The sequence below is a fragment of the Lycium ferocissimum genome, chromosome 7, assembly GCF_029784015.1.
Source record: "Lycium ferocissimum isolate CSIRO_LF1 chromosome 7, AGI_CSIRO_Lferr_CH_V1, whole genome shotgun sequence".
Classification (NCBI taxonomy): Eukaryota; Viridiplantae; Streptophyta; class Magnoliopsida; order Solanales; family Solanaceae; genus Lycium; species Lycium ferocissimum.
The window spans coordinates 50,279,135-50,294,009 of NC_081348.1; the positions used below are offsets into that span (position 1 = coordinate 50,279,135).

General features: G+C 35.8%; 1 pseudogene; it reads right to left on the reverse strand.

Moving 5' to 3' along the window:
* Nucleotides 1-669: 669 nt before the first annotated feature.
* Nucleotides 670-12,894, reverse strand: LOC132065565 (abscisic-aldehyde oxidase-like; annotated as a pseudogene).
* Nucleotides 12,895-14,875: the final 1,981 nt, after the last annotated feature.

The following is a 14,875-nucleotide window of genomic DNA, read 5'->3' on the forward strand; positions in this document are numbered from 1 at the left end:
AGAGAAACGTAGAAAGTGGATAAAAAAGTTGTAGAATTATCCACACTTCATAATTACTTGCTTGATTAAAATACCAACTTGAGAAGAATAAAATAAATAGTATTTCTTTCTTTCTCAAAGAGATAAGAGGCTGAAGTATTTGATTTTATTTTTTTTTATTGTTAATTTATTTATCAAAAAGCTGTCTTCAATTATTTAAGGCTCAATGCATATGCAGCCCCTAAACTTGTCCATTTTTTCCATTTTAGCATCTCAACTAAGTGTTATTCCTATTGAACTCCTGAACTCGTCCTCAAATGTGCCTATCAAACCCTCTAAATCTTATTTTTATTAGAAGCAAAAATTAAATTGTGGTAACGAAGGTGAAGTAATATTTTAGACATGTGGTAAGCTATTCTTTAGGCCATGGATGTGTCAATTTCTGCTAGTTCTGCTCTTCCACTGCCAGCTTAATTAAGAGCTTACTCTTTTTCCCCTCTCAATCTTAGCTATAAGATGGCATAATTAAATTAGAATATATATTAGCATGTTGCTACATTGAAGATAGAATATATGTAAGTCAAATTGTGTTTGATAGACACACTTGAGGACTAGTTTAGGGGTTCAATAAGAACAACACTTAATTAAGGTGCCAAAATGAAAAAAGGGACAAATTCAAGGGGCCTCATATACTTTAAGCCATTATTTAATCGAAACAATTTATCCTATGTGAATGCTTTTGGAACAGAAATTATTACATGGAAAGTTGACAAGATAGAAGACTATGCTTCAAATTTTAAATTGAAGATTACTAACGAATTTATTATAAGCCATATGTTTGACCTCTCAAACATGAGCAGATCGTTCGTTAGAAACGATTTATAAATCATTATATTCTCACAAATGAAATGAAAAGCGAAATCATGTGAATGATCAAGACCTTGCAAATAACTTCTCCACATTGTCCAGGCCACAAGTTATCATCACAACAGGTCATATGGCAAGGACATCCAGAGAGAATTCTGAATCAGACTCGTCGAGCTTGCGCCAACTTTTCAGCTGTTTTCGGGTTTCTCTAATGGCTGCTCTTACAGCAAATGGACTGTAGCTGCTAAAGCAGTGGTCGTTCACCGGAAGCTGCAAACAGTAATCATGTTACGTTGAACAATACATATAATTTCACACTACAAGAAAAAATATATTTATTGTCATAGATTGATTATTGTTGCAAAAAGTACTTTTGGCAACAATTTTTTTTTTTTTATTGCATGGACTTTTCCCAACCGCTGTTATTGCAACAACGTGCAACAACTTCTTTTTTTTTTTTTGTGAAAAGTACTTTTTGCAACAATAAGCAATACTATGGCAACAAAATTAAATTCTTTGACAACAAAAAAGTTCTTTACCAACAATAAAACTAAGTTGTTGCCAAATATTAAATTTTTTGTTGCCATTTCTATACTTTCTTGTAGTGTCAATTGTTTATTTAAGTATTTCAAGCCACATGATATCAAGAAATGCTTCGCATTGGAATGTTCTTAGAACCTATGTTGCTTGGACTCTTCAAAAATGCAGTCAGGTGTGTGTCGGATCCTCCAAAAGTTATACATTTTTGGAGTATCCGACACGAGTACAACAATATTTTTGGAGGATCCAAGAAACATAGCTTAAAATGGGGAACACATGATTCTTCAAGTAGAATAAATTTCCAAAAATCCAGAAAATTTATTCTTTTTGTTTTGTGAAATTAGCACTTTTGGTCCCTGAACTATCGACAAATCTTGATTTTGATCCTTGTGATTTCAGTTAATTCATATGTGTGCTTTTGAGCCAGCAAACTTTCCAAGTATCATTTGAGACATGTTGATGCACCTTTAATTAGATTTCTGAGCCAACAAACTTTCCAAGTATTTCTCCACATAATCAAGGCCACAATGTGTCTTCACAACAGGTAATATGGCGGGTACGTCCAGATAGAATTCCGAAACAGACCAGTCGAGCTTGCCCCAAAGTTTAAGCTGGTCACGTGCTGCTTTAACAGCTGCTCGGGTTGCACAATGGACCGAAGCTGCCAGAAGCAGTGGTGGTTCACCAGATGCTGCAAAAAGGTATCATGTTAAGATTCAACGGTTAGTATGAATAGAGGTGAATTCAAGATTTGAAGTTTAAGTATTCCTACAGTGAGCTCAAGTTAGAATACAATAATAATTGAGTTCACTGTCAACTATTTATATATATTTAGTAAATTTCTTAATATATATAAGGTCTGGACAAAATTAAGTTATTGCATTCCCGTGAATTGATAGATTGTACTCTAGATCCGCCACTGTGTATGAATGAATATACATATACCGTGTCAATCCAAAGTGAGATTGAATGATTCATATCATTACTGTTTTAAGAATAACTTGAAACAGGTTTGCAGTGTTTTCCGCTAAACCAAGTGAAGAATGTGTTAAAAAAAACTTTTCATGATGCTCACGGTTATAAACAAACAAGCAAAGAACTCGGAGAACTTGTTTGACAGAAGGGAAGTGAAGAAACAATTATACCTTTTGACGAGAGAACACGGTTTTTGTGATGTCCACTGTTTTGGACATGAACATTGAAATTGTGGGGTATGGTGTCAATAGTCGGGATCTTGTACGTAAAAGTGCTATTTGAGACCATTAACCCATCTTCATTTGTAAGATATTCTTCGTTCATGAAAAATCCAATTCCTTGTATGAAAGCCCCTTCAATCTGCAAGGAAAAGAACAATCATGTGATCAAGAATTAGATATTTCTGAAGAATAACAGCTCAAATGCATGATATAAGGGAATTCTAATTACAAAATCTAAAATGTAAAACAAAGGGAAGAACCTGTCCCATATCAACAGCGGGATTCAAGCTCTGCCCACAGTCATAAATAATATCCGACTGCAAAATGGTAGTCTGTCCGGTCAGAACATCTACCTCCACCTGCAAAAACAGCTTTACTGTTAGTTATCCATATGAAGCTGCAGAAGATATATTGGTTGCAAAATGGTCCAGAATCGTAGTTCCCTGCCGAGTGTTGTGTACTCATATATATTGAAAATTGATAATCATTGAATATATGATTCATTTTCAAGATATCTTGGTGGTGAAAAGGTAGACACGTAAGACTCAAAATCTCGTGCTTAAGAGCGTGGAGTTTCGAGTCCTCTTCAAGGCATAATACTGAGCATTCTCTATAAGAGAGCTAGATCGAATCAGTGTTGATATTCGAATCAGTATTGATATTCCGATATACTGATTTGATCCGAGCTGTTTGAATTGGAATAAATTCAGCAGCAGATCGCGAAATCTTGGTGATCTTCTCTATCTAATGAATGGGGAATCCGCTTGAAAATTTCAGACAGATGCAGGGAATTTAACAAGACATGGATGATGGAACCAGAAAAACCGACTGGAGCAACAAGGTTACCTCACTGACAGCAGCACCGAAGTTCAAATATCTCAAGGAACTGGATTCTGGTACATAATAAGAATTTGCTGCTAAATTTACTGCTTGCTTTTGTGCCTGCAAAAAGAAGGGGGTGAGTGGGAGAGAACCGCAAACTCAAATATTTAACGCACGAGAAAGATTGGCTAATCGATTTAATTGAACAAAAGGTTCCCAAGCTTCATGCATGCGATTAGTTCACTTGTGGTTCCAAGCTATAAACATTCAATTAGTTCCCTTTAAGTGAATCACTTTGTTATGTCTTCAAATTGAATTTTAGACTAAATTTCACAGGGACTGACGCCGTGACTTGCAGTGTTGAAATGTCGGAAAAAAATGGAGGTCATATAGTGGGAAAACAAACCTGGCGAATCAGTGTTGGCCAATCAACAGAACCATTTTGTTCCTGCAACTGTTTCTTCAGAGGGGTCAGTCTTTCAACCAAGACATTACAGCAAAGTCTAACAGCTTCACAGCTTGATTCCGAAGTAGTGCTTGCACCTGTAAGCCCTCCTTGCACTACGCTTAAGGTGTCTGCTTGTATGACTCGTACTTTCTCCACAAGGTCTTCGGCCCAGCTACTTTCAATTAAACCCAGAGCATAGGCAGTCATCTGTCTGACCTTTGTCCATAGCCCTTGGCCAATTTCAATCCCTCCAACCTCTACGACAATCGATCCGTCTTGCAGAATACTGACTTTTCCGGGGGTCGGTGATTGCGTAACTTCAAACAAAATTGGCACTCGAGAAATACCCCTTTTCTTCCATGTGTTTTTCTGGTTAAACTGTTCTAACATCTTGCTTCGTTGGAAAAAGCTCGACGACACGGCCAACTTATCCATGATACTGGGTAACGTATATTCTCCTACGTCTACAATGTTATCATAGAATAAGTTAAGGCTTTCAAATGTATGAAGATTTTCATTTCTGACAGAGTCCACCTCCATCGACAGTAAAGTCGACACATGCTCTATTATAACTTCGGCAATATAAGATGCTTGTACATCCCCAGGGGCCCGCATGATCGTTTTGCTTGTGACATTCGTCTTACATAGTTTTACATCAAAAGATAAGGCACCCCAATTATATTTTTTTAGTGATTTAATCACATATGATGGTATGATGGGGCTCAAGTCTTTCGTGATACCAGCATTTATCAGTATATCAAGATGTAATGCTGTGATTTTTCCACTCGACTTGAATCCTACACTGTACGTTACTTTCATCGGGTGTCGTCCTCCTGTCACTATCATGTCAGTGTTCCGATTGACATATATCCTGACAGGTCGTCCTAACTTGTATGCTGCTAGTGCACAGGCTGTGGAAATCTAAAATCATACATAAACTTAAACATCATAATCAGAAATTGTTATTTGTTACTTAAACATCATAATCAGAAATTGTTATTTGTTTCGTTTTGAGTTAATGGTCAAAAACACACCTGAACTCACTTTTTAGTTTCACACCCCAATAGTCCATTGTTCCCTTTTCCTCCATCAACTATCACCATCTATGTATTAAAACACGCCTCAAAGATGATTAGGTCAACTATCAATTGTACCCTTTTCCTACCTCAACTATCACCATCTACTCAAGTAGGTGTGTTATAATACATAGATGGTGATGGTTTAGGTAGGGAAAGGGAAAAATGGTGATAGTTCAGGTAGAAAAAGGGAACAGCTGATAGTTGGGTGTGAAACTCGCGAAAAAAGTGATAGTCCAAGTGTGTTTTTGATCATTATCTCTTCCTTTTTCTAATACTCACAGGCATTGCTCCGCCTTGCTTGCCCCCAAAGCCACCTCCAACCCTTCTTGTAATTACACGGATATTGTGTTCGGGAACACCAAGACAACTGGCAATTGCGCGATGCGCATTCTCAGGGCACTGGCTTGAAGTATAAACAACCATGCACTTGTCTTCATCGGGAATTGCAAGGGCTGTCTGTGTCTCCATATAAAAATGGTACCCGGAACCCAGTCTTAGCTGGAAATGATTATTAAATAGAGCCAATCAGTAAAACATTTTTGAATCTTTAGAGAACATCTACGGTTATACATGCCACATCACCATCTAGGAATCAAATTTAAGGAAACCATTGAAACAAACCGTAAAGTTATGGCACTTGGGCCTAATCAACCCCAAAAGCTAGTTCATGAGGGGAGGATTGGGCCTAATCAACCCCCAAAAGCTAGCTCATGAGGGGAGGATTGCCCAAATCCATATAGGGAGACATTCGGTCCATTCCCCAGTCAATGTGGGACTCTAATCCATTGTAACACGAACGAAACAGTAGAGAAATAGAAAGTACCTCAGCAGACAGAATTTTGTGATCAGCTTCAGCCATTCCTTTTGAGAAATCACCAACCTGTTTTGGATATACAGATGGCGGGATTTGGATAAAGCTAGATTTCTCAACAGCTTCCTCAACGGTTAAAATGGGAGAACCTATATTTGCAGTGTCATATTCAACGAGGGCTGTTCTTGCAGCCACATCAGCAGACCTCTGACTGTCGGCAACCTATGGTGTTTCAAAATAAGGAAAAAAGTTCAAAATTCCTTTGGATTGAAGTGTATGAGAAATTAACATTTCATAAAACTAATCTCTACTTGAAGTGCTCACCACAACTGCAATTCTATCGCCAGCGCATCGGGCGAGATCATCTGCAAATAAGGGATTGGGACCAAACGGTGTAATAGATCCTACATTTGCCCCCCGCTTGGGATATCTTTAAAAGTAATGATGATGGTGACTCCATCTGTTAATTGATTAGTATCAAGCTGGATTCCCTTTATGCTTGCTAATGGTTTCGTACTGTAGATAAATGCTCCATGCAGGCAGTTTGGTGGTGAAGGAATGTCATCTACATAAACAGCTTCACCTGCAAAATATTATATAAACCAGCGCATTTAAAGTTCTGAAATGTTGCAGACAAAGAGTTATTAAAATGATATGTAGATAACCGATTGTGTAAAAAAAAAAAATGCATTCAAAGAGGACTAGAAGATCCAGGGCCATGACAGAGTTTTCCAATTTAATAATGGACTTGGAATTGATAGACCCTCGTCTCAATGGTGCACAGTTTACATGGTCAGGGGGGGGGGGGGCGGAAATCCCATTCAAGATTCCAAGACTAATAGGTTTCTGATCTCAGATGAGTGGAGTGATACCTTCAAGGAAGTTAAACAACTCGCAATGTCTAATGTTGAATCAGACCACAAATCAATTATTCTGGAAAGCGGTGATTGAGTCCCCAGCCCATCTTATTTCAAATTTGAGAATCTTTGGCTACATACAGAGGGCTTTGTGGACATGATCAAGGAATGGTGGCAATCCTACACTATCTCATGCTCTACAGACTTCATTCTTATCCAGAAATTGAGATGCCTAAAGGCCCTAAACAAGGATATCGCAGCATGGAACAGAGAGGTATATGGCAAATTGGAAAACAGAAGAAGCAAAGGCCTTGAAAATCTAGCACTGATTGATCAAGCAGTTGATATCTGAGTGCTTACCCCTGAAGACAAGTTGAATTCTTTCAACTTGAAACTAGAACTTCAGCAGATTGCTCTAGCTGAAGAGATTTCTTGGAGACAGAAATTCAGGTGTCTATGGCTCAGGGAGGGAGAGAAACACAAAATACTTCCCGAGAATTGCCAAATACAATAGGAGGAACAATAGTATTGACAGACTCAAGGTGGAAGGGAGCTTGGTAGATGATAAGGAGAAGATCAACAACAGGCAATCCGAGACTATTATCAGAATCTTTATATTGAGAGTGAACCTTGGAGACCTTCAGTTGACTTCCCTGGACTCCCATCGTTAACAACTCAAGAAAGGTCAGACCTTGAAGCCCCTTTTGAAGAAGCAGAGATCTTGACAGCCCTAAAATCATGTACTCCTGATAAAGCTCCGGGCCAGATGGCTTCACCATGGTAAAATCTATATATAATATAAAACTAGGCATAGACAAGATGATGTGACACCTCTCTATGGCCACCGTTCCTATTTATCCTTTTTCTCCTTTTTTTGCCCTTTTTTCATTTTTTAACATAATTTACTAATTAATTTGATTAACAAAAACCTCATATTAAAAAAAAAAACGATCAAGTAAATAGCCCTTAAAAGAATCAGCCCACGTATTGCAATAAAACCCAATTAACAATCAGCACACGTATTGCAATAAAACACAATTAACTATCTGATTCATCCCACGTAGAAGAAACAATTAGTGATGCATTAAATCTATTTGCAATAAAGTCTAAACCGTTTTTTCCCCAATAATAATTATGAAGAAACTATATCTAATTATATTACCAGCTCAAGCTTACAGCAAGCTGGGCCTTGGTCTATTTAGTGAGCATGTCTATTGATTTTTGTTTACATCAGATTGTTCTAAACACATGAGGTCTTGTGCTGTAGCTATACAACAATTTTGACGCTTTGCTGCTTTTTCCTATAGAGCATCTTATCATGGGTGGCTATGCCCTCTAACAGTGTACCTAATAAAAAAAAAACTGAGAATGCAGAAAAATATAACAGGCAGTGTATCTTTTTCTGTCGTCTTCGTCTTACTTTTCAGCAACTGTTGTGGAATATTTCATGTGGTTTGACTGAGTTGTATTCATTTGCTTTTATTTCTTTCCGTTTTCATTGCTTTTGCACATTATTGTTGGTTACTTTTTTGATAAATTTTTAGAAAAGTGTCGCGCAAACAACATATTAGCTCTCATTTGTTCTTCTCTTATGTTTATTTTTCGTGTGATTTTTAAGACTTGACAAATATTACAGAATTGACGGAGGCCCGGCAAAAGCGGTGGAACATGTAATTTAATTTGATGCCAAGCGAAAAATCTTACCGAGTCGGTCCACTAAAATCTTGAACAACAGTGTAGAATCAGATCCCAAAGATAGTGAGTGTTTTCTTTCTTATAAAAAAAAAGTCTTTATTATTTTACTTGAATAAATACTTTGATACATGAGATATTTTAGTTTTCTGGTTTTAGATAGAATTTGTTGTGTTTTTTTTTTTTTTAATTTACTTTTTGTCTAAAAGCCTCTACGTATACTGTCATTTTGCCCAACAAGGTAATGAAAATGGGTTTTCAAATTAAATCGTAAATGACTTGTAGAAATCAATTTATATTATCTATTTTTCAATTGCTTTTTAAGAATAAGAAAGCTTTTGTAATTTTTATTTTCAATTCTCCTTGCCATTTTGTTTGAGGAGTTTGAAAATATGTGTGTCTATGTGTGTGTGAGAGAGAGAGAGAATTCGGATAAAAACCTTTGTTAAAAAACAATTAGTTTCCTACAAAAAAGAAATTTAGTTAAGCATACATTTAAATTTTCTAAAATTTTTGGTGCTCAATTTTTGTAAATATTACTAAAAATCGTAGTGACTACTGATAAAAAAAAACCATGCATCATATTTATTCCTCTAAAGTAAGAATTAATTTACGGCGAGATATTTCAAGAAAATCATACGAGAGAGATGCTAAACCAATTTTTTTTTTAATCAATAACGAATTATTTACGAAAATATTCTACAGGAATTAAATGTGAGAGGACTAATTTCGTTAACTTTTATTGAATTGTGCCTTAAGAAATCTGTCTTTACAAAATTACAAAAAAGAAGTGTTCATTTTGTAAAATGTTAGTACTATAATATTTTTTTGTCATCTATATTGTTTAAATTTATTAAGAAGATTAGCTTGTGCACCACGCGGTGCGCGGTCAAATTCACTAGTTTGTAATATTTGCATGGTTAAACTGAATTAACCAGAAACTTAACGATTTTAATACTCCAAAACATAAGTGTACCTTGTCCATGTCCACTTATATGCTATGTTGCTCAGACTCTCATAAAATGTTTCTGCAACTGTATCGGATACCTCCAAACAATGCCTACTTTTGGAGGACCTGAAACGTATCTGTCGACATTTTTGAAGAGTCCGAGCAACTTAGCTTAAATGTCAAAATGCCAGCGGCCTCAAAACCAAAAAAAGGTATGAAACATTGGCCTTAACATGCACAAGATGAAATAAAATATTAAAAGGCGAGAACAAACCAGCAGCTTGCATGGCAGCTCCAACCTTCTTCATCGGTTCACCTACTGGATAGTACTCGGTACTTGATTCCACGACCTGCTTAGAAGAAGATAGCAGTGTTTGTTTTCTCCCCTTGCTACTTTCTGAAACTTCCTCAACCGAGATGTCATTTATTCCATCCAGTAAACCAACAGATATAGCAGAAGGAACATCAGTCAAGGGATAAAGAAACTCAAAAACATAACTGACGGCCAAGCTTGATCTGTACTCAGGGTGTGAAGTGCCATCTTCTGGTACCACCGCTAGTTTGACTGATTTAAGTGCTTCATACAAAACATGTACGCTTAACATTTTCCCGGCTAGACATTCTTCTACCTTTTTAGCTCTAGTTGCATGCTTTGTTCCATAAGCACCAAACGCCAACTGGATATTATTTATCAGGACTCCATTCTTGCAGAGAGAAACATCAGCCTGGAACGCAGCATTTACGTATGCCAATGCATTCCCATGAGGTCGTGGAGCAGCTCGATAGGTTTCAAACAAAAACTTAGAATGAGTATGGGGAGAACTTTGATCTCTCTTAAATGGGATGCAAACACTTAGAAGCACGGTCCTTGAGTCTAGCGGTGGTCTCGATAATAATTCCTCCCATGTGAGCTTTTCAAGTCCATGACTGGTCATCAAGCTAACAGTAGCACAAAGCCCGAGAAACAATGTAGCGATATCTGAAGGAAAACCGTTCTTCTGTGCCATAACCAAATTTCCTCCCACACTAGCAGAGTTTCTAACAAAAGGCCCAGCAATCTTCTCCATGTGGTAAGCCAGTTTTTCGGACACCAACTTTCCATATGAACCGAAATTGATTTTGCTTTCCTCTTTCAAGAATGAAATGAATTTAGAGATAGTCACAGTGGCTCCGACTTCAATGCCTGTCTGATCCCTTTTGATGATTGAGAGTTCAGGAACGTGCCTGAGATCAATGTAATGATCATATCGGTGAGTTTCCTTATAATAACCTGTGCCGGTATTACCAACGACCAGTTTAAAGCTTGCACCATTTTCCGTCACATTGGAGTTCAACAAGCTCTGTAGCTCCTCAATGGAAACTGGACTGTACCAAGGGTACCTTGAGGAGTCCAAATTCGTGGCAGATTCACTTTTCATGAACTCAGGATATGTACAAATATTCTTGGTTGGATCATAGGGAGGTAATTTACTTACTTTCATTTCCTTGGAATCTCCCTTTTTCCAAAAAGAATTGAACCCCAAATCCTCTATATCGACATCAGCAGCAAAAGTCTTGCAGGCATCAGCAATTGGCCGGTATCCAGTGCACCGACAAAGGTTACCCGCTATGGCCTTTTCAGCTTCGGATGAAGTAAGCTTAGAGAATCCCGGTGGAGGATCGGGCTTGTTTCCTTTTTCAGCATTGACAAGAGCCGAGAAAAACGACATACACATGCCAGGAGTGCAAAAGCCGCATTGAGAAGCATGGAAACCAGCGAACCGTTCATGAATAGAGTGGAAACCATCTCTGCTGTTCCCGAGGCCATCACTTGTAGTAATTGAATGACCATTTAAACTGCAAAGAAGTGTAAGGCACGAACTCACGCTAAAATCTTCGACCTTTTTAAGCTTGGGATCATACTTTGAAACCAGAACAACACAAGCCCCACAACCACCTGTAACCATACAAATATGTTATGTTATTTCTGAAGACAAAAAATTGAATTTGTTACAGAAAAACATAATCAGATTAAAGATGGAAGATGAAGAGATGATATCCCTCTAAAAGACTTGTGAAGCAAAAAGGATTTCCATATAGTCTAAAGTCAGCAAACAAGGAACAAAACATCTCATTTAACATGTAATCTATGTTGAAAAACTAAAAAAGCTAGACATTTTTATTTCATTGTACCAGAAAAGTAACTTTAAAAAGAAAGGCCATATCGTTAGAGGATTGATTAATTGTCCAATTAACCTGAAGAAAAAGAAAAGGAATTACATTAAGTATTTCACTATGAAACTAAAAAATCCATTTACTTTATATGGAAAAAGAAAATAAAAGGCTTCAAGCATCCGGTGTCCGGAATCCATAGGCCTGATTAATCCATTATAAAGAGGACCTAATTCCCAAGACTCGGATCTGAGACTTGTGTGGTGTACAGAATTTAATTATGCATAGAAGCCAGGAAAACTCAAAGGAATTCCTAATAAGTTATCATAAACTTTCTGCAAGATAGTACAGTATAAGTTGTCAATTTCCAAGAAACAAGCACAGAAACAAACAAAAGGAAGATTTGCCATAAGATTACCAATTCAAGTAAATCCAAAGCTTTAAACAGTCCTTTATATTAGCACCAAAACAAACATATACTTCCTCTGTTTCAATTTATGTAAACATATTTCCTTATTAGTTTGTGCCAAAAAGAATGACCTCTTTTTATATTTGGAAACAATTTACCTTTATGTAATGATTTATATCCACATAAAATATATGTGACTCATTTAACACCACAAGTTTAAATGTCTTCTCTACTTTCTTAAATTTTGTGTCCACTCAAATGGGTCCACATAAATTGAAACTGAGGGAATAGTATAAAAACAATAAGGTCTTAGGTTCATATCTCACCAAAGTGAAAAACACTAGGTGATTTCTTCTCTGATGGATAGAGTTACCCAATAATAAAAACAGACAGATAGTATACATGTAACAAAGTGGTAAAAGATCAAACTGAGAATTACCTTCACCACAACCAAGCTTAGGACTCTTGAAACTAGTCTCAGAGCGCAAGAACTGAAGCAAAGTTATAGAAGGATCAACCCATGGCAACTCAAACCTCTCTCCATTTACTGCAAAAACCAAATTCCCCTTTTTCTGTCTTGTCTCCATCAATATAATAGCCTCTTTAAAATCAAGAATCTTGATAGACCCTAATCTTGCCTTTTTATACTTTGTTTCCACTTTCTCAGCTAAAAAATATCAGAAGTGAAAGAAAAAACAAGAATCTAGAATTGAATTGAGTGTCCAAAAACTTGACTTTTTAACACAAAATATTCTTAAATCAAGATTCTTGGTTAGCTGAAACACTGAAGAAGTTAATTTGACAGACGCATTATCAAAAATCTTGTCTTTTCCAACTTTTTTCTAGTTTCTAAACTGAAAAATTGTCAGAACTGAAAGAAAAAGCTAGAATCTAGAAATGTGTCCAAATACTTGCTTTTAACACAAAAAGCTTAATATACCTGCTGCTTATTTTGCATCATACATTTCAAAAGTCTTTCTTTATTTCTTAAATTTTATATCAAATTAAACTAAGATAATCTTTTTAAACGGATGGAGTACATAATATAAAGGGGAAGCTCAATTATTTGACTGACTGTTTCTTCTCATTTATAAAAGGCGAAGGATGACCTTATGTTTTTGAATGGTTGGAGGGGACTTGATCACAATATATTTGCTGAATAACGTGTTGGATTTTTGTACAGTTTCTGTTAGAATATTTGCTTTTGAACCAAATAACTTTATTTTACTGTTTTTAAATAAATTTTATTTTATTATTAATAATTAATTAGTTAGAAACATATTCTAGGATCAGGCATGACCTAAATGGGGACAGAGGAAGTAGAAGCTAATCGGTGGAATTGGATTTCTTTGTGATATGCTCAATTATTGGACAACAAAAAATCTTACTATTTTTTGATAAGTTGATAGGGATGTTAGGGTAAGACAGTTACCTATTAAACACCTCAATTTGGCACAAGGTGTGGACAAGCCAAATGTTATTCTTTTTGTCTTTTCTTTTTCTTTATTCTTCACCTTATAATATTGCTCTAATCTTTTTCTTAGTTCTTTAGCAAATAATTGACATTCTTTAATTTGGTGTTTTGCCATATCAGCGAACGTGCAAACCACGCATCTCACTTCTGCTAAAACTACTCTATTATAACTAAGGTGTTTAATAGGCACGTGTTTTATCTACTTTAGGTGCCTAATATTCCTCTATCAAATTATGTGATTTCTTAAAATAATTATGTCAAATTATTTAACGTTCAAGATAGATTAATTTTTTTATTTTATTTCACTCTTAGTAATTATTCCCTGCGTCTCAATTTATGTAATATGATTTGACTAGACACGAAGTTTAAGAAAGAAAGACTTGTGATCTAAAACAAGTCATAGATATTTGTGTGACTGTAAATCATTTCACTAAGGGTTAAAGCGGAAGTTTCAAGTTCAATTATTTCTAAATATAGAAATGTATTCTTTTTGGGATAAACTAAAAATAAAAGTGTATCACATAAATTGAGACAAAGGAAGTATTATTCTTGAAGACTATAAACATGTCAATTATGCAGTGATATTATGATTGTTCAAGGGTAAAATAGTTAAAAATTCTTTCTAATTAATGACTCTTAAAAACATATAAACAAGAATCATGATAGATAATTTGAGACGAAAGAAATATATAACACTTTTAATTGAGGTATCTATATGAAAAGTTCGGATAACTCTAGGTGGCTATTTATCATACTAGCAAACTATGCTCGTGCGATGCACGGGGACCAACATGATTATTTGGTTACTCACGTAGTTATTCTTTATGATTGGTATATTTTGCAAAGGATACCGCGATTTTCCTTAGTGAGTCTCCATATTTTGTTTCTTTTCCTCTTATTTTTCTCCTTAATTTCTCATTTGTTGTTAAATTTTGTCTTATTTTGGTTATGTCCGCCTCTTTTTATATTTAGTAAGTTGACAATTCAAATATCATAATCTTATTTATCTGTGGTAGCTACTGCTCCCTTTTTTCAGACTACTCTATTTTGACTTATTCGCTTTCTTTAGTTTCATTTGCATTTTGCTTTGAAACTCGCTTGCGTTTATCTAACCTTTCTCGTTGTGTTTTCTCTTGAGCGAGGGTCTTTCGGAAATAGCCTCCCTATGTTCCGAGATAGGGGTATGATCTCGTAGACATTTTACCCTCCCTGCACTTGCCATCAGGATTTCACTGGGTATGTTGTTGTTGTTGTTGTTACAATTCAAATATCATACATGTATTTGTTGTTAAAATTTATCTTATTTTGGTTATGTCCGCCTTTTTTTATATTTAGTAAGTTGACAATTTAAATATCCTACATGTCAAGTTTATAATCACAAGATTCAAAGGATATTTTATTATATTATACACATTTTTAATTTAGAACCACAAGATTCAAAAGTCTATCTTTATTTCTTAAACTCCGTGTTTGGTCAAACTTAGACACTTAAATTGAGACAGAGAGAGTATATGTCAAATGAAGGAAATGAAAGGACAATTGAGGCACTGCGGACACGTGGGGAGTGATTCTCATAGTGAGTCTCCATATTTTGTTTATTT